Raw genomic sequence first — 18,849 nt, forward strand, 5'->3', positions numbered from 1 at the left:
TGTCCTATAACTGACGTGTACCCCCAATACGACATGATGAGAAAGGTACTTCACCTCTGTGATATTCTTTCCAAAATCCTATAACCACAGTTTTCTCTTAAGGAAAGCAACAGAACAACCCAGATAGGGGGACATGCTACCACTTCCTTAACTCATATGCCTCAAAAACTATCAAGGTCAAGGGGGTGGAAAAAAATAAAAAAACAAGGAAAAACTGAGAAATTTTCAGTGGAAGACAAGAACATACTAAGGAAACATGACAACTAAATGCAAAGTGGTATTCCTGATTGGTTCCTGGAACAGGAAAATAACTTCAAGGAAAACCTGGTGAACTCAGAATAAGATTTGGAGTTCAGTTAACAGAACATGCCAGCGTTGGTTTCTTAATTTTAACTAATGCAGTCTCATAGTGTGGGATGGTAGCAAGTGGGTGCTGGAACTGGGTCAGGGGAGTGAATATAGGAAACCTCTGTACTATTTTTACAACTCTCCTGCAAATCTAAAACTGTGCTAAAGTATGATAAGATGTTTATTTAAAAAATGAAATTGGAGGGGGAACAGAAAAATGTGAAACAGTGGTGAGTGGTGATGGTATTAGGAAGTGTTCAGCTGTGGAGTGCAGACTGAATTCTTCAGGCATTCAAAGCAGAGAGAGAGTAGTAAGGGCTGAGATGGAAGGCTTCATGGAGCAATGGATGGGAAAATGAGCGCCTTACAGCTGAGGGGGCCAACATGAGTGGATGGAGGACTGAAGCAGTCCTGCTCAGGGACCAACACAAATGAGCTCACCAGAGCTGTGTGGGCAGAGGTAGTAAGGAGATGGGTTTGGACAGGTAGTGTGAAGCCAGGCAGGAGTGGAGCTCCTGGATTGGAGGGGCAGCTCAGAACAGATGTGTCTATAAAACCACTGAGGAATTATTGGAAAGGAAAAGATCTTTGTTGGCCAGAGTAGAGAAAGCATGGTTAATAGTTCTCTGCAGGCACCTTAATCATTTTAATAACTGGGAGGTGCAAATCATAAATGAAAAATGGAAGTCTTGTAATAGGTAAAGTGCTGTTTTTTTTTCTTCAATATTTGGCCGCACCTTGAGGCTAGTGGGATCTTAGTCCCCTGATCAGGGACTGAACCTGCGCTCTTGGCAGTGAAAACATGGAGTCCTAACCACTGGACCACAAGGGAATTTCATAAAATGCATTGCTATGAAGGAAAATAAGCAGCTGTTTGGCATGGGCCTGATGATCTGAATGTGTGTAGTAAGGGAGACTTAAATTAGACAAGATACAGTGCCTTTTGATTGAGAAGCCATTAAGTCTTAGAATATACCATGAGGGCTGGCAGAGAATCACTTACACAGGTGGGAATACAGATCAGGCTGGAGGGCTGGTGTTCCTTCTTGGCAGGATAACCCTTTACTCCAGGTTTCTATCAGATCTATGGCCCTGTGATTTGAAAAACAGTTTTGATGACCTGGGTCATGGCTCCTGGTGAAAAAAATCAATAACTGTATAGGGCTTTCCCACTTAGCTTTTCATTTTTACATTCTTAGGTCAAGCTGGTGACTGTAACACTCAGGAAAATGATAGACTGCCCTGCTCAGAGCTCTGGGAAGTCGGAGGAGAAATACAGAGCGCGTTCCTTTGGGTGCCTGACTCTTTGGACTGGGGCCTGGCCTACGGCGTTCCTGCTAACCCGCATGGGCCTTGCCAGCTGTTGATATGATGAATCCATTGCTTCTGTTTCTGAACATGTTCTTTGATCCAGTCACTCTTGGCTACACATAGTCTGTTACAAAGAGCAGGAGCAGACTTTCAGAGACACAGGGAAGCTTCCATGAACATCTGCTGAGTCTCACGAGCTTCCGATCCTGGGGGAAGGACACCATTTCTCAATCACAGACTCCGAGATTTTTTTGCATCCATCACATACAAGCAAGAGTTCTTCTGGTAGCTCATTTCCCTGGTATGCTTTCTGGAAAAGCAAATAAAACTCTCTTATCATCTCGACTTATACACTCTTTCTGTTATCCACATGTTGCTGCTGTGAATAAGGCATAGCTTGGGTTCCTACAGATAGAGAGAGCCATGGAGAAGATGGGGGCCTTCTGGGTAGGAGCAGATGTGTTTTTATGTCCTAGCTGTGTCCTTGAGGCTGTCACAACTGACACAAGCTGATTTTTTTCCCTTATCACACTGAGATCTCCCCTCCTGCCAACACAGCCTCCTCTAGCCATCACAGCAGGCAGACAACACTGTTATCTTGCCCCCAGTCAGAGTGCTGTTTCACTGGCTCCCTGGGAAATGAGGTCTACCTTTACTGGTACCCTGATGTCAGGGGGAGGGTTGGTAGGAGGAGGATGGTGGGGTCAGCAAGCTGAGCTGCTTCCACAGGCTCCAGCTTGGAAGAGGGGTTCAGGCTCCCCATTCCCCATGGCTCCTGAGAAAACAAAAAGTGAAAGTTAAAACCGCCACCTACTACCCATCACTGCATCTGTGATTCATTGAAACTGTAGCCTGAGAGCAGCATATATGCATCAATCACTTAAACGGAGGGTAGCATTTCAATGTTTTGTTTCATCTCTAACTTATTCTCTACCCTTTTCCCCATCCCCACTTCCAGATGATGCTTTTGCCCTTCTCTTGCTCCTGACATTCTCTACACAGTGTCTGAGATGATGCTTGATAAATGGAGTAAGGTTGACTCTACATGAGAAGAGAGATGTCTATTAAGACACAGCTATAGAATTCAAGCTCTTGAGGGAAATGGAACCAAGTATCAATAGAAGATATTCACCACTGAATTCAGGGACCATTTAATTTGGCAAGATTGAGGCCGTCGGTGGCCTTGCCTAGAGTAGTCACAAGGGAGTGGTGGGGAGAGGATCTCAGTTAAGTTGGTTTGAGGAAGGCAAGTGTAGGAAGGAAGTGGAGACACTGACCATGGGCTAAAGGTCATGTCAAAGGGCGTGAAGTCAAGGGAGGGTTTTAGAGGCTACTAACGCCTGCCTGTCTGCTGGTGTTGATGCTGTTTGCTGATCTAGGGAAAAAGACAGGACTGATGAGACCCGTTCACCTCTTTCTCTTGCTTTTAAAAAAGCAAAGCCCATTGAGAAGGATTCAATTTCCCTTCGCAGCCACTGCTCTTTCTACTAGTTTATAACTGTGTCAGGGTGGAAATCATATCTGATCCACTTCTGCATTTCAAAAAGTGTTGGACATCAGGTCCATCGGGGCAGGGATCAGGATTGCCTTTATTCTCATTGTGTCCATAGTGGCCAGCACCATACTTTGAGCATAGTAGGTGCTCATTAAAGTGTTGTGGCATTGAGCGATTGCTTAAAGAATGATTGCGTGAACACAGGCATGAGTGGACTCAACTATTTACTTTATGGAGTTTCTGTCGGAAATTTTGAATCATGAACTGCCTTCTCTCCTCTGCCTCTGTCAGTTCTAAAAACTTGCTCTCTAAAACACAGACTCATACTCAGGAAACATTAAATTTAATATACACCTAGATAAACAGGTTTGTTGCAAAGGAACCTACCTGTAAGTTTCAAGTTCCCAGTAGGAATGATTTTGGGGGGTTTCCTCCATTTTGGAATATCTTTTAGTTACAGTTTTCTTTTTTTTTGCCATGCTGTGTAGCTTGTGGGCTCCTAGTTTCCCAACCAGGGATAGAACCTGGGCCCACACAGCGAAAGCAGTACATCCTAGCCACTGGCTCTCCAGGGAACTCCCTCATCATAGTTTTGTTTATAAAGTGTGTTCTCACCTGTCATCTCAACCTTTTATCAGTCCTGAAGCGAAGTGAGGGTCGGATGTGATTCCCATTTTAGCAGTGGGGAAGCAGAGGCCCAGAGGACTTCAATTTACTTGAGTTCACACAGCTCATTGCAGCAGATCAGGAACTTGACCTCAAATATTCTTGCCCTCCATTTAATGAATTAGTATTTAAGCTCTCAATTTAGTAAGAGCTCTTCACCCACATCCTGTGACTCAGAGGACCCACTCCTGTTTTTCTTCCACTTGTTTCATTTCTGTGCAAAGCAATAACAAGTCTGTATTTCTCCAGGGCAGGCCATGGTTCATCAAAGCTTCTGCCAAGTTTTAACCTTTTCTAATACTTGAGGCAGATGGGACAGGCCAAATAAGACTGACTTTGCTTCGTGGGAATTGCTAGGTCGGACCAGACATGATGCATCCAGCCTGGAGGCTGAATCCTCCAGTGGCATTCAGGGTTTTGTGATATGTGGGCTTCTGAGCAGGCAGGCAGGGGATGAAGCACTACTGTTTACCAAATCAAAGCAGATGTTCCACTCTTTGAAAGGTGAGCTGGAGGCCCCTCCCCTCTGAAATCTGTTTTAAAATGTGTCAATCTGGGAAATGTAGCCTCCAGATACATATACCTGAGACTGTGTTGTGAGACAAGCCTGACAAACAGGCTTCCCTGGTGGCTCAGCTGGTAAAGAACCCACCTGGCAATGCAGGAGACGAAAGAGACTTGGGTTTGATCCCTGGGTCAGGAAGATCCCCTGGAGGAGGCAACAACGGACACAAGAGCCTATCGTATCTTCTGGGAAATGAAATAAACATAATGATAAACTAAAGACAGTGAATATTAGAGATGCTCAGTTTAGATTCACTCATGCATGTGTCTAGGACATACTCTTGGTTAAGTGTTGGGCTGACATATGAGCATAAGGAAGTGAAAGTCGCTCAGTCGTGTCTGACTCTTTGCGACCCCATGGACTATACAGTCCGTGGAATTCTCCAGGCCAGAATACTGGAGTGGGTAGCCTTTCCCTTCTCCAGGGGATCTTCCCAACCCAGGATCGAACCCAGGTCTCCCACACTTCAGGCGGGTTCTTTACCAGCGGAGCAACGAGGGAAGCCTGACATAGGAACACAGCAGATTCAATTGCACAAGCCATCCAGTGTTTACAGACCAGCCAATCAATGAAAAGACTCAGAATGTGAACAACTGGATCATATTGCTGCACTCTGTCAACTCCTAAAGGGATATGTGGTTCTGTTTCTTTCGTTTTTCCTTTTTTTAATTTTAGTTTTATTGAGGCATAATTGACATAAAATTGTAGGATGTGCGTAGTGGACAGAAGGGTGATTTGATATACATATACGTTGCACTGGGGCTTCCCTGGTGCCTCAGACGGTAAAGCGTCTGCCTGCAATGCAGGAGACCCAGTTTTGATCCCTGGGTTGGGAAGATCCCCTGGAGAAGGGATAGGCTACTCACCGCAGTATTCTTGCCTGGAGAATCCCATGGACAAAGGACCCTGGTGGGCTACAGTCTAGAGGGTCGAAAAGAGTTGGACACAACTGAGTGACTAACACTTTCACTTTTCATACATTGCATTTTCTTTATTTTTAATCTATCATAAAATAGAGTCAGCCGAAGCATTTGACATTGTCAGAAGTTGACCGCTTCAGTGAAATAAGGATGTACATAAGAATATACATGCATTTCTATATACATTTTGTCTTCACCTAATCATGAAGGAGTTTGGTGGAAGAGTTGATGATTATTGAGCTTGGATCAACTTATTTCCTCCTTTCACCCTCTTTTCCCCCCACTGAACACACACTCTGTGTTAGACCCTTCTCTAAGTATTGGGGATACAGTAGTGAATACGGTGGACATGGTCCTTGGCTTTATGGATCTTACAGTTGAGGTGGGGAGAGTATAGTGGATGGGTTGATTGGAATTATGTAGATAATTAATTATAATGTTTGTAAGTACTGCATAGAAATGTAAAGCGCTTGAACAGGGAAGAGAGAGCAATGGATACATTCAATGGATATGTGAGCTGAATCAACAGGGCTGGTGATTCATTTGATATGGGTGGGGGTGATATTTGATATGGGAGGGTAAGTGAGGGGTCAAGGACGGGACTGGACGATTAGCTGGATGGATGGTGGGAGAAGATGGAGGAGGAACAGGTTAGTAAGAAAAAAATCCAACGGAAACTGGATTTTTTTTCTGGGTGAAGATATCCTATACCGATCTCCCTTCCTCTCTCTCTCTCTTTCTCTCTCTCTGTCTCTCTCTCCAGTATCTTCCTTCCCACCCCTCTCTACCCCTCAAAGAAAAGAGAATTTCTGAAAGTCCTTTTTTGATTCTCCAAAAGAAAATTATTATCTCAATGAGCCAGAAAGGCAGGTCCAGAAAAAGCCTGTTTGGCAGGCTTTTCCACTCCTGATTGTAAATGGCACTCTAATCTCACCCTTTGTAGGAACCATGATGGTGATCTGCTTCTCCATTTAATGGCCTGCCAGCCTGCTTTTCCTTGTTATTGTACTATATTGTGAGCTTCCTGAAGGTGAGAGTGGCATTCTTTTTTTTTTTTTTTTTGGTCTCCCTCCATCTAAATAGAGCATGGCATTTAGTAGGTAACAATAATTATTTGTTGAATTGAATGATAAGACAGTTGTATGAATGCTGGCTATAATGAACTTGGGTTCTTTTATGCTTGCCTAGACTTTACGTGATGTTCCTAAGCACTGTGTATTTCTGCATGTGGCTCCTTTTAAGGGAGGGGTGTGTCTGTCTTTCCAACCACTGCCTCTCCAATCCTGATATATGGCTAAGTTCAAAAATACTTGTTCAAGAGCAGTGGTTGCCAAAGGGGAGGAGGGTTGGGGATGAGTAAAACATGAAAAGGGTTTTAGAAGGTACAAGTTTCCGGTTGCAAACTAAATAAATCACGGGGATATAAAGTATGGGATGGTGACAAGGGTCAATGAGAGTGGAGAGCGTATTTGAAAGCTGCCGAGAGAGTAAGTCCTCAAAGTTAACTTTGTGCAGTGACAGGTGGTAATTAGACTTACTGTGGCGAACATTTCACAATATCTGCAAATATAAAACCTTTACATGGTATAGAAACCAATAGAATGTTATATGCCAGTTAGACCTCAGTAAATTTGTTTTTCTTTTTGTTATACTTGCTCCATTTTTGAAAAGAAGAGGGCAAAGTGATTAAAAACCTCCGAAAGCATTCTGCATATTACGCAGGTCAGGGAACGACAACAGCAACAAAGTACGCCGCTGATGAAACTGAAGAGCCTCAGAAGTACTGTTGAGGCTTATTTTATATATTTAATTAGTTAATTTATTTTTTGGCTGCACTGTGAGACATGTGGGATCCTAACTCCCCAACCCAGGATAGAACCGATGCTCTGAAATGAGGAGTCTTAACCACTGGACTGCCAGGCAAGTTCCCACTATGGTTCATTATACAGTTGGGTGTTTCTACCCACAGGCTGACCGTCTTTAGATTAGACAAGTTTGATTCAGATATTAGACCCTAAATTAATTTTCATGGTCAACAAGATTGGACGGATGTGACATTTTGATACTCAAACTAGAAAGGAGGGTGGCTTTTCTTCATTGGTTTTCAATGATGTTCCGCAGAGTCTTCGGGGTTTCTTGGAAATCTTGAGCAAGCCGTTGGGTGGGGCTCTGACCTGTTACTTCTGCCTTCGCATAGTGCATCTCATCTGTATTTATTTTGCTTCAGTTCAGTTCAGTAAAATTTCCTTTGAAGAACAAGTTCAATGACTTTAAAGAAAAAAAAAAACAAAAACCCAGTGTCAGATAACAACCTAACACTGTTCTCAAATAATGATAATATTCCTACATGTAAATTTCTTACCTGAGAAGTGATGGTGGCATCTGCTTATCTTTGGGAAACCACAGCTTAGTCTTCTAGAAAGTACACAAATCATTATCAGTTCAAACATCAGAAAGTTACAGATGTGCTTGTAAAATGCGCACTTCTAACCATTGCATTTTTTCCTTTTTTTTTTTTTTAAACTTGCCTGTTTTCTGGTGTAGGCTTCCCAAAGACTTGCCTCTTTTCTAGTTCACTTCCCATTGTGAACTCTTTGAGAGCAGTAGCAATAACTCTTGTTTCTTTTGAGGTTAGCACAATGCCTAGCACAATAAAGTTATCCTGAGTAAATAAATGGATGTTTGGATGCGTGAGCGGATGGATGGACGGGTGGAGGAGTGTCTGTGACAGAACACAAATGCCTGAGACTCGGTAACTTTGTTCTAACCCTGTCTCAGCAATCCTGTTTTGTAAGACCATGAATAAATCGATTTTGTATCTCATTATACTAAATATAAAAATTAAAAATAGAGTGTGTTTTGCAAATTAAGGATATAATGAGTCACTGTTTCTTGGGAATAGGGAGTGCATGAACAAATTAATTACAAAGTCTTATGTTATTATCATTATAATGTTAATTATAAGATATAGATGCTGTTGATGAAACTAACCCAGGAAAGAAATGTTAGATGAGCAGTTGGTTCAAATTTTGGGCCAATATTCTGGTGAACAAAATTATTGTTTATGACACAGAGGACCTCAGACCAAAGTTTGACAGAATATAGGCTGTACTGGGTTTCTGCAGATTCAGTAACGGCAATGACCTGGTAGCCAAAGGAGACACTGAAAACCAAGCAGATTTGAAGCGGAAGAGCCAACAGTTGTGAAAGGTAAAGACTTGCATCGCTTGTCAGCTGCTATGCTGGATGAACGTATGTATGTATGAATAAATTTAGTAGACCTTATTAAGCTGTTTTCCTGTGCAAGAGCTAGTGCTGAAGGAAATGAGAGATGAGTTACTAAGTCAAGGGAGACAAGACATAAACATTTAACAAAGAAAGTACGAAGGGCCACAAGAGAAATAGTGTTCAGTGGTATGAGGATTCATGAGGAGGAGAATAATCTTACTCTAAATATTGCTTATTACTTGGATTACTTATGCCTTGGTTTTCAAATAAAATAAAACCTTTCATCTTCTCAGTAGAGCCTTTAGAATAAATAAATATGTAGAGAGTATTTCTGGCAAAGGTATGCATTCCCCAAAGAAGGAGGCCATTTTCATGCACAACTGTGTTTCTTTGTTGGGACAGCCGGCTCCGTTTTGCTTCCATCATGTCGTGAAGGCTCTCGACGTTGCAAAGTTGTCCCGGATTCTGGGTCAAAATTGAATCATCAGATTGACTGACCTTGTCACACCATGTGTTTTGAATTAAAAATTTATGCGTGCACACACGTGTGTGTGTGTTTAGCACATGAAAACGAGGACTCCCCAGGCCCCACACTCTTTGTTATTCCTACATTTACCAATGTTTTCACAATTCTGTGAAAACAACATATCTCTGATGTATTCAAAGTACCTCATTTTTACAAGGCAGGATATTAATATAATCCAGAAAGACTAAGAACAAATTGATATGTGTACTCCTCCAAAAAACAACAGTAACTTTTGACCTTCATGCAAATCTTTCCATTTGAAGGGGTTGGTTCAGTTTTCAATTTAGAAGAAGAAAAGGATAAATAGATGATAGATCGAAAAGAAAGTTTGAAGAAAAAAAGACATATATAATCTCATCCTAACTTAATACACAATTTTTTATTTTCATGCATTTCCCTCTAGTTATTTTTTTCTTAACTCACCCTACTTGGTTCTACTCCCACCGGGCCACCAAAATTGCTCTTATCAAGTCACCAATGACCTCAGTGGCTTGCTTTCAGTCCTTGTTTGCCTGATCTGCCAAGAGCCTTCAGCACAGTCTAGGCCCCATCTCTTTCTTTCTTATTCTCTGTGTTCCAACACTTTGGGTTGACTGACTTTGGGTCCACCGTGTTCTTTTTTGTTAATGGTTTCTGGCCTCTGTGTTCTCTGTTCTGTCTTACTTAGAACTCCTATTATCAGATCTCCTGGGTTAATTCTCTAGTTTTCTTACCTTTAATGTCTGATTTCCTGTCCCTTTTCATGGTTGGGATATTCTCTCCTTTCTCTGAGGATAGCGATGATTTTTTCTTTTTCCCTTCTCCAAGCATAGTCTTTGGTTTTTCCGAGTTACTTTTTAACTGAATATTTATTTTGGTCTTAGTCTTTCAAGATAACGACTGTCCAGATGTGTGCTCGCTTAGTTGTTTCAGCAAGTTTGTTTGTAACTGAGAGACTGGGAGCTCTGAGAATGTGGGTGGTATTGACAAAGCACTGTGGTTTGCCTGGGACTCCTAAGTTTTAATACTGAATGTCCCTTGAACTAGGGAACCCTCAGTCCTAGCTAAGGTCACCCTCTAGATGTCAGATCATCTAGAGGGTGAACTGTCTGGAAAAGTTCCTAGGGAGCCCAATGTCAGTGTCTTCAGCTCCTTTTTCGGTGAGCTGGCAGATTCCCCAAAGCATACTATTCCAATTTCCTGCATGGAGGTCAAAGCCCTGCCTTCGAACATTCTTGGACTTTAGTTGAGGGAGTGCAGCAGGGATTGTCAGCTTCCAATATGAAAATAGCCTCTTAATCTCACTTCAGCTGTGTCTGGATTTTCCTGTTCACTGTTTACTGAGTGCTTGCCATGTGGCAGGCACTGTTTTTAAGCACAGGAGAGGCTGCAGAGGGTAAGACACAAAAATATCTGCCTCTGTGACGCAAGTAGGAAAGCAGGCAATCAATCAATCAGTTAATTCTTAAAAATTATGATTTGTCAAAAAGAGGTAAACGCTTTGAATTGAGAAAAAACAAAAACAAAAAACAGGAGTGAAGGAAAGATAGAGCTAGAGTGAAGTGAAGTGAAAGTTGTTCAGTCGTGTTGGACTCTTTGCAACCCCATGGACCGTGGCCCGTCCACTGGCAGGCAGGGTCTTTACCACTAGCACCACCTGGGAAACCCTTTATTTTATAAATAGTAGTAGGTATATTGGACACAACTGAGTGACTAATACTCACACATGCATATGAACTTAGGGCTTCCCAGGTGATGCTAAGAGTAAAGAACCGGCCTGCCAATGCAGGAGACATAAGAGATGCAGGTTTGATCCCTGGGTGGGGAAGATCCCGTGGAGGAGGGGATGGCAACCCACTCCAGTATTCTTGCTTGGAGAATCCCATGGACAGAGAAGCCTGGCGGGCAACTGTCCAGGGAGTCACAAAGAGTCGGACATGACCGAAGCAACTTAGCACACACACACATATGAATTTAAGGCTATTTTAAATAGAGTGATCAGAGAAGATGTTCCTGAGAGGATGACACTGAGCAAAGACCTGAGGGATGTAGGTGGTGCTGGAGGAAGAGCCTCCCAAGCAAAGGGAATGAGCAAGGTCCCTGAGGCAGGAACATGCCTGATACCTTTGGGTATGGCTATAGCATAATGTATGGGCTTCCCTGGTAGCTCAGCTGGTAAAGAATCTGCCTGCAAGGTAGGAGACCCCAGTTCGATTCCTGGGTTGGGAAGAGCCCCTGGAGAAGGGATAGGCTACCCACTCCAGTATTCTTGGGCTTCCCTGAGTGGCTCAGAGGGTAAAGTTACACCTGCAATACAGGAGACCTGGGTTCGATCCCTGGGTTGAGAAGATCCCCTGGAGGTGGGCTTGGCAACCCACCTCAGTATTTCTGCCTGGAGAATCCCCATGGACAGAGGAGTTGCAAAGAGTCGGACACAACTGAATGACTAAGCACAGCACAGCATGGCATAGTGTGAAAGGAGGTGACTAGTCATCTTAATTATTAGGTGTAAAATAGGCTGCATGGGCTAAGAGAAGAAAGAGTAACCCAGTTAGGAAACCATTGTATCACTCCAGTCAAATCATGGTGGTGCCTTGAACCAGGGCCAAACTGTGACCAAATTGCTGCTGAGAAATGGCTAGTTTCCAGATATGTTTTCTGGATTCGCTAATGGATTGGTTCTGAGGAGACAGAGACAGGACGGAATCAAGGACTGACTCCAAGGGTCTTAGTCTGAGCATCGGGAAGAATGGAATTGCTATTTGCTGACACGGGGGAGATTATAGGGAAGCAGGTTTGGAAGAGACGTCATGAGTTAGGTTTTATACGCCATATTTGAGACATCTATGGAATGTATATGTGGAGTAATAAGTGGCTGTACAAGTCTGGGGTTATGTGGTTCTGCACCCAATTCCAATGTGTGGAGGGGCAGCTCCCCCCACCCTCCCACATCATCAAGGAATGCTGGGAGCATCAGCTGGATGTACTATAACCCAACTCAATTCAGACCCCATTTTTGCAGAGGTGACTCAGGCATAAAGAATCCGCCTGCAATGCTGGGTTTGATTCCTGGCTCAGGAAGATCCCCAGGAGAAGGAAATGGCAACCCCATCCAATATTCTTTCCTGGGAAATCCCATGGACAGAGGAGCCTGGTGAGTTACAGTCCAAGGGGTTGCAAAGAGTCAGACATGACTGAGAAATAGCATCAGACTCCACAGACAAAGAGTTCAATCCCACAGGACCACTTTCCCCTTCAGGTACCAATCACAAGTCCAGTTTGGTCCCTGCGCTTCTGACTAAGTGGCCATAACTGAGAGGTCCTCATGACCCTGCTGCTGCTAAGTCGCTTCAGTCGTGTCCGATTCTGTGCGACCCCAGAGATGGCAGCCCACCAGACTCCCCCATCCCTGGGATTCTCCAGGCAAGAACACTGGAGTGGGTTGCCATTTCCTTTTCCAATGAATGAAGGTGAAAAGTGAAAGTGAAGTCACTCAGCCGTGTCCGACTCCTAGCGACCCCATGGACTGCAGCCTACCAGGCTCCTCCGTCCATGGGATTTGCCAGGCAAGAGTACTGGAGTGGAGTGCCATTGCCTTCTCCACCTCATGACCCTACTTGGGTTCAATTAATTTGCCAGAAAGGCTCACAGAACTCAGAAATCCTGTTTACTCACTGGGTTGCTTGTTTATTATTAAGGATATTAAAGGATATGAATCAATAGCCAGATGAAGAGACACATAAAGGGGACTTCCCTGGCCGTCCAGTGGTTAAGACTTCACCTTCCAACACAGGGGGTGAGGCTTCCATCCCTGGTGGGGAGTTAAGCGAAAAAGAAAACAAAACAGAAACAATATTGTAACAAATTCAATAAAGACTTTAAAAATTGTCCATTTTAAAAAAAAGACCTTAAAAAAAAAGATACATAGTATAAGTTTCCAAACAAAGATGCTTCTGTTCTCATGGAGTTTTGGGGCCAGCACAGTTGCTTGGACTGCAAGGAGATCCAACAAGTCCATTCTAAAGGAGATCAGCGCTGGGTGTTCTTTGGAAGGAATGATTCTAAAGCTGAAACTCCAGTACTTTGGCCACCTCATGCAAAGAGTTGACTCTTTGGAAAAGACTCTGATGCTGGGAGGGATTGAGGGCAAGAGGAGAAGGGGACAACAGAGGATGAGATGGCTGGATGGCATCACCGACTGGATGGACGTGGGTCTGGGTGAACTCTGGGAGATGGTGATGGACAGGGAGGCCTGGCGTGCTGCGATTCATGGGGTCGCAAAGAGTCGGACACGACTGAGCGACTGAACTGAACTGAACTGAACAGTGGCACATGGGAGGGTTCTGTTTCCTCAACCTGAAAACTCTCAGAAAACTTATTCTTTTTGTTTTTTGATGGAGGCTTCATTACATAGACATGATTAATTAAATCATTGACCACTGGTGATTGATTCAGCCTCCAGCCCTTCTTCATTCCCTGCAAATCAGTCCGAATCCTCTATTTCTGGTTGGTTACCCTGGCAACCAGCATCCATTCTTAGGTGCTTCCCAGAAGTTGCCTCATTAACATAAACCCAGTTGTGTTAGAAAAGCCTTTTTTTGTGTGAGTTTCACCTTTATGGCTCTGAAGTGGTTTCAGGCACTGAGCACAGGAGACCAAATATAACAAAAGATGCTCCCACTGCTCTTACCGCTCAGGAAACTCCGCGGGTTTGGGGAGCTGTGAGCCAGGAAGTGTGGACAAAGACCAAATAAATATGAAAAATACATTTTGGTCATCTGAAGGACCAGATGCAAATTTCTTATAAATCACCGTATTGTAGGTACTCAAGGAAGAGGCTGGAGACATAAATTCCAGGGATGGCATTGAAGGTCACGAGGCCGGGTGAAACTGCCTAGGGAATAATACAGATTGAGCAGTGGACTAAACATAGACTGTACATCAACATTCAGAAGATGAGATGAGACGTAACTATCCCACGAAACCGGGAAGGAGGGACCAGTTAAGAAGATAGAGAATCAAGGGAGAGAATCTAGAAGTCAACTGAAAAAAAAAAAGTTTCAAGAAAGAGGGATGAACTGTGTCAGGCGCTGCTGGAAGAGCCCTCTAGTTCAGAGATACTTTGATCCATTTGGTCCAGAGAGCTTGTGTGGCATCTTCTCCTGGACCAAACCTCCAACCATCTACCAGGGTCAGAGGAGGGACAGTCACTGGCTTGTGCAGAATAGGAAAGAATAATGGGAAATGGGACATCAAACTGCTTCTTAGATTGTCCACACTTACCCTTGTTCTAGTGGCCCCCTCCAGTCATTTCACTTTTAAGTGAATGCCACCAATTTATGAGCCTTAAAAAGTAGCCTCCTTGGGACTTCCCTGGTGGTCCAGTGGTTAAGAATCCACCTGCCAATATGGGGAACATGGGTTCTATCCCTGGTCTGGGATAGATTCCACGCGCTGTGGGGGCAACTAAGCCTTTGTGCTATGGATACTGAAGCCCATGCCCCCTGGATCCTGTGCTCCACAGCAAGAGAAGCCACCACAAAGAGAAGCTGCGCACCACAGCTAGAGAAAGCCCTTGAGCGGTGATGAAGACCCAGCCCAGCCAGAATGGAGTAAATACATGTAACTTAAAAAAAGAAGCCTCCAATAGATTGATTCATACCTTGCCGCCACTGCCCGTTTAGGAATCTGCTCTCTCTGATGTGCCGTGTCATTTACTTCTGAATGATCTACTACTCTCAGACTTCGCTAATAAAATTGGCTTGGTTTCCTTTTACTCTGGTCCTTGTGGACTTAAGCCTCTTAAAAAGATCCTTTCACTGTCACTTAGGGAAGGAGTAATAATGGGTGCATGTATCCAACCCATCTTCTTCACCTGGAAGCTGTGACCACCGTTTTTGATGGTGTGAGGTTGTCAACTATCCGGACGTATATCATTTACTTAACTGTTCGCCAATTTGGACATTTGGGTTGCTTCCAATGACACATAATACTATGCACTTTGTTCATGATTAGGATTTTTTTTTTTTTGCTCTGGATCAATTCCCAGAATGTAATAACTGGGTAGAGAGATATTAGAACTTGATACAGTAAAAGACTGTATAGTGAATAGTTCAAAGCATCGTCTCCGGCATGTAGTCAGAGCGCCTTTGTTTGGATACTTGATCTGCCGTTTGCTAGTGGTGCGACCTTGGGCAAGTTTCTTAAACTCTCTGTGTTCCAGTGTCCTCATCTGTCAAATAGTAATAATACTAGTAGTATTACTGAGAGTAGAAGGGTAGGTTAACACACGTAACCTACTGTGACTGATACACAGTAAGTTAAGTCAATAAATATTCTCACTACCATCATTGTGATCACCATCAGGACATTGATAAGTATTGCCAGGCTGCTCTTCAAAAGGGGATCAACTTCAATGCCATCAGCAATGTGTAACTGTGCCCATGTAAACACTTCTTTGCCAACCAAACTCAGTAATTATTGTAAAAGGTTCTTAAACAAGACTGTCTTAAATTCCTCTATAGTTTTTGTAATTAAAAAAAATGGACTACAGGACTTCATTGTTAGTGTTCCAGTCTATAAAAGGAAAATCTCAGCAAATTACATGCAAATTCTGATACAGGGGCTTCAGATGGGGGAAGTCACATCATACTTGGATTTGACTTGAGTAAAATCAATTATATCCCTGGGCAGGAGAAGGAGAAGAGAAAGAGAAAAAATATTTAAACCTATAGTGATTTTTTTCTAACCAATCCACTCAAAGGATATCTGTGAGTTTGAGATGGAAAGTTGAATGTGATTTTTCTCAGTTAGTCTGAGTTTTTTTTTTTCCCCTAAACTTTTAATCTTGTATTGAAGTATAGACGATTGACAATATTATAATAGTTTTAGGTGGACAGCAAAGGGACTCAGCCATATATATACAAATATCCATTTCTCCCCCAAACTCCCCTCCCATCCAGGCTGCCACATAACATCGAGCAGAGTTCCCTGTGTGCTGCAGTAGGTCGTTGTTGGATATCCATTTTAAATACAGCAGTGTGTACATGCCTAACCCAAACTGCCTAACCATCCCGTCCCCCTGGCAACCATAAGTTCGTTCTCTGTGAGTCTCTTCCTGTTTTGTAAGTAAATATGCCATTTACAGTATGAGCATCTCACACAGATTGTGATTATACAGTTTTAGATCGATTTTCATGCCACATGCATCCCAGAGCCAAGACAACACAGTTGGCCACTGTTTTGAGAGCTGCTGTATCAGTGTATTCCTAAGTGATGTTCAGGAAACACTTTGATCATGTGTGAGACTGTCACCACATCCAAAAGTCTGTAGACAAAAATGACGACATTATTTTTGGTCTGTGGCTAAACATTTTTTTTTTTTTTTTTTCTGTTTGAGGCTTTTGAGGTTGAACCAGCTAGGTGATTTTCACTGATGCTATGCTGGCTTTGGATCCAGACACACTTCCTTTCTTTGCTTGCCTGGCAAATTTAAAGCCATCCTTCAAGATTCAGCTCAGGCCAGAAGACTTCGCAGATCCTGTTGACACCTTAAGCCACTGTGTTCAGACCACCATGTGTGGACCTCTAGTATAGCAGTTTTGAGTCATAATTGTTTGTATGTCTCTCTCTCTCCGCTGGTCTGTGAGCTTCTCCAGGATAGGGACTGTGTAGTAGCAATTTCTGTACCCCTGTGCTGTGCTTAGTCATTCAGGCGTGCCTGACTTTCTGCAACCCCAAGAACTGCGACCCACCAGGCTCCTCTGTCCATGGGGCTTCTCCAGGCAAGAATACTGGAGTGGCTTGCCGTGCCCTCCTCCAGGGGATCTTCCCAATCCAGAAATCGAACCTGGGTCTCCTTCATTGCAGGCAGATTCTTTACCAGCTGAGCTACCAAGGAAGGCTAGTAAAATGCCAGGAACATAGGAGACATTCAATACAAACTCTTGATTGGAGGAATGAGAAGTGGAAATTGAGATAGAACGAGAATCATGTATGGCTGTGTCGCAACATCCCGGGGAAGAGTTTACTAATGAAAACTCATCAACAAGAGCAGTAGTAACCTCTCACTATTGAAGACTAGGGTGGTCCAGTAGCTAGGAATCTGCCTTCCAATGCAGGGGATGTGGGTTTGATCCCTGGTTGGGGAACTAAAACCCCACATACCACCAGGCAACTAAGCCCATGTACCACACACAGAGAAGACCATGAGCTGCAGTGAAGATCCTGAGTCACAGTTAAGACTCAATACAAAGAAAAAAAAAAGGACTCAATGCAGCCAAATAGATAGATAAATATTTTTTTGAAAAACAGAGACTGTTTGTATTCCCAAAGCCCCATATAAATTATAATCTTTCTTGCAAATCATTTAACTTATTTTACAGATGAAGAAAAGCCAGTTTCAGAAATCATGTATCTTGTCCAAAGTCCCCTGGCTAGGAAGATGGGAGCAAGGATTTGAACCCAGTTTGTGTATCTCCATCACTCTCTCCCAATTCCCTGATTCCATCCTATCAGAGGTAGAAGAGGAATCAAGTGGGGTGATCAGAAAGCATCCACTCAATTTGGCTATTAGCAGGAACTGGGGACCCTTGCTGATTTTAAGGGGCACACATCTATCTGTTCAACTTTATTTTTGACCCTGTGTGTCCAACTTTATTTTTGACCCTCGTAATGAAGCTCCTGGTCACAAAGTATGTTGTCAGAACACAGCTCTTCATTAACAGAAGTGCCATTGAGTATCCTTCAAAAGATCATCATGTTCTCAAAAGGAAGCACAGTTTACTGTGGAGATATGGGTCATGGTGTTGCTCAGGGGACACAGGCCTGGAAATCAGGGACAGCTAGGAAACATGTCCTTGCATCAGGCTGGAAGTGAGCCAGGCGCCTGAACAGAACTTTCAGGGAAGAATGCACAAACATGGATGTGTGTGTTTGTGTGTGTATGGTGGGGCGAGGGGGGCGGTTGGAGGGCAGGGATGGGTGTCATCCTTGAGGTGAGCTCCCAAGGACTGATGACAGCAGGAAAAGCTGATCTCTGAGCTGGTGAGAATGCATCTATTTACATAGTACTGGGACAATGACTGAAGTCCACTTGCTTGCCGGATTAAAATATGCTGCTGATGCACTGCTAAATGGAAGCTTGCTAAGTGTGAGTCACGATGACAAACCACTGTAACAAGAGATATTGAAACCCTTACCCTCCTATACTCAAAGTCATTGTTGGCTATGATGCTTCCAAAATAAAAAATCTCCCCAGTTCTTTTATTTATAACTTTCCTAAATCAAATGTAGCAGGGTGGTCTTGGCCCAACCTGTGAAGAAGTTGGACTGTGGAAACAGAGTGACTCCTTTGGACCCCCAGTAAGTTGTAGGTGATGGAAGATGAGGACTTCCTTTTGGCTGAAGGGAGAAAGGAGAGGTTGTGGGCGCGGGCACAGAGTTTTTGATGCAGAAAGTATGGACGGGATCTGAGAATTTGCATTTCTAACTAAAAACTTGCCAGGTTATACTGATGTTGCAGATCCAGGGACACTTTTAGAACCATTGATCCAACCACTGCTCTTGACTCCTGAGAATAAATACAGAAAAGCTTAACATAAAGATACGGCTTAATCTGTAAAACCCACCAAACTCCAGGGATTATAAATAAAGTCTTTACATTAGCCACTACAAAAGTGTCACTCTCTCTCACTGTATTTCCAAGTTGAGACAATTTCCAGACAAGAGCTCCTTGAGTAGAGGAAGGCTGTGACCTTACAGAAGGAACATGCAATCGTCCGACTGGTCCTTTATTGCATATCTTCCGGCA

The 18,849-nt window shown here is 43.4% G+C and overlaps 1 long non-coding RNA gene across 1 annotated transcript; it reads right to left on the minus strand.

Moving 5' to 3' along the window:
* LOC102185096 lies at positions 6,369–9,899 on the minus strand. Its single transcript, XR_310432.3, has 3 exons — positions 9,773–9,899; positions 7,668–7,720; positions 6,369–7,573 (listed from the first exon to the last, which is right to left on the minus strand). It is a non-coding gene; the product is annotated as an uncharacterized LOC102185096 (long non-coding RNA).

Source organism: Capra hircus, chromosome 12 (assembly GCF_001704415.2).
Source record: "Capra hircus breed San Clemente chromosome 12, ASM170441v1, whole genome shotgun sequence".
Taxonomy (NCBI): Eukaryota; Metazoa; Chordata; class Mammalia; order Artiodactyla; family Bovidae; genus Capra; species Capra hircus.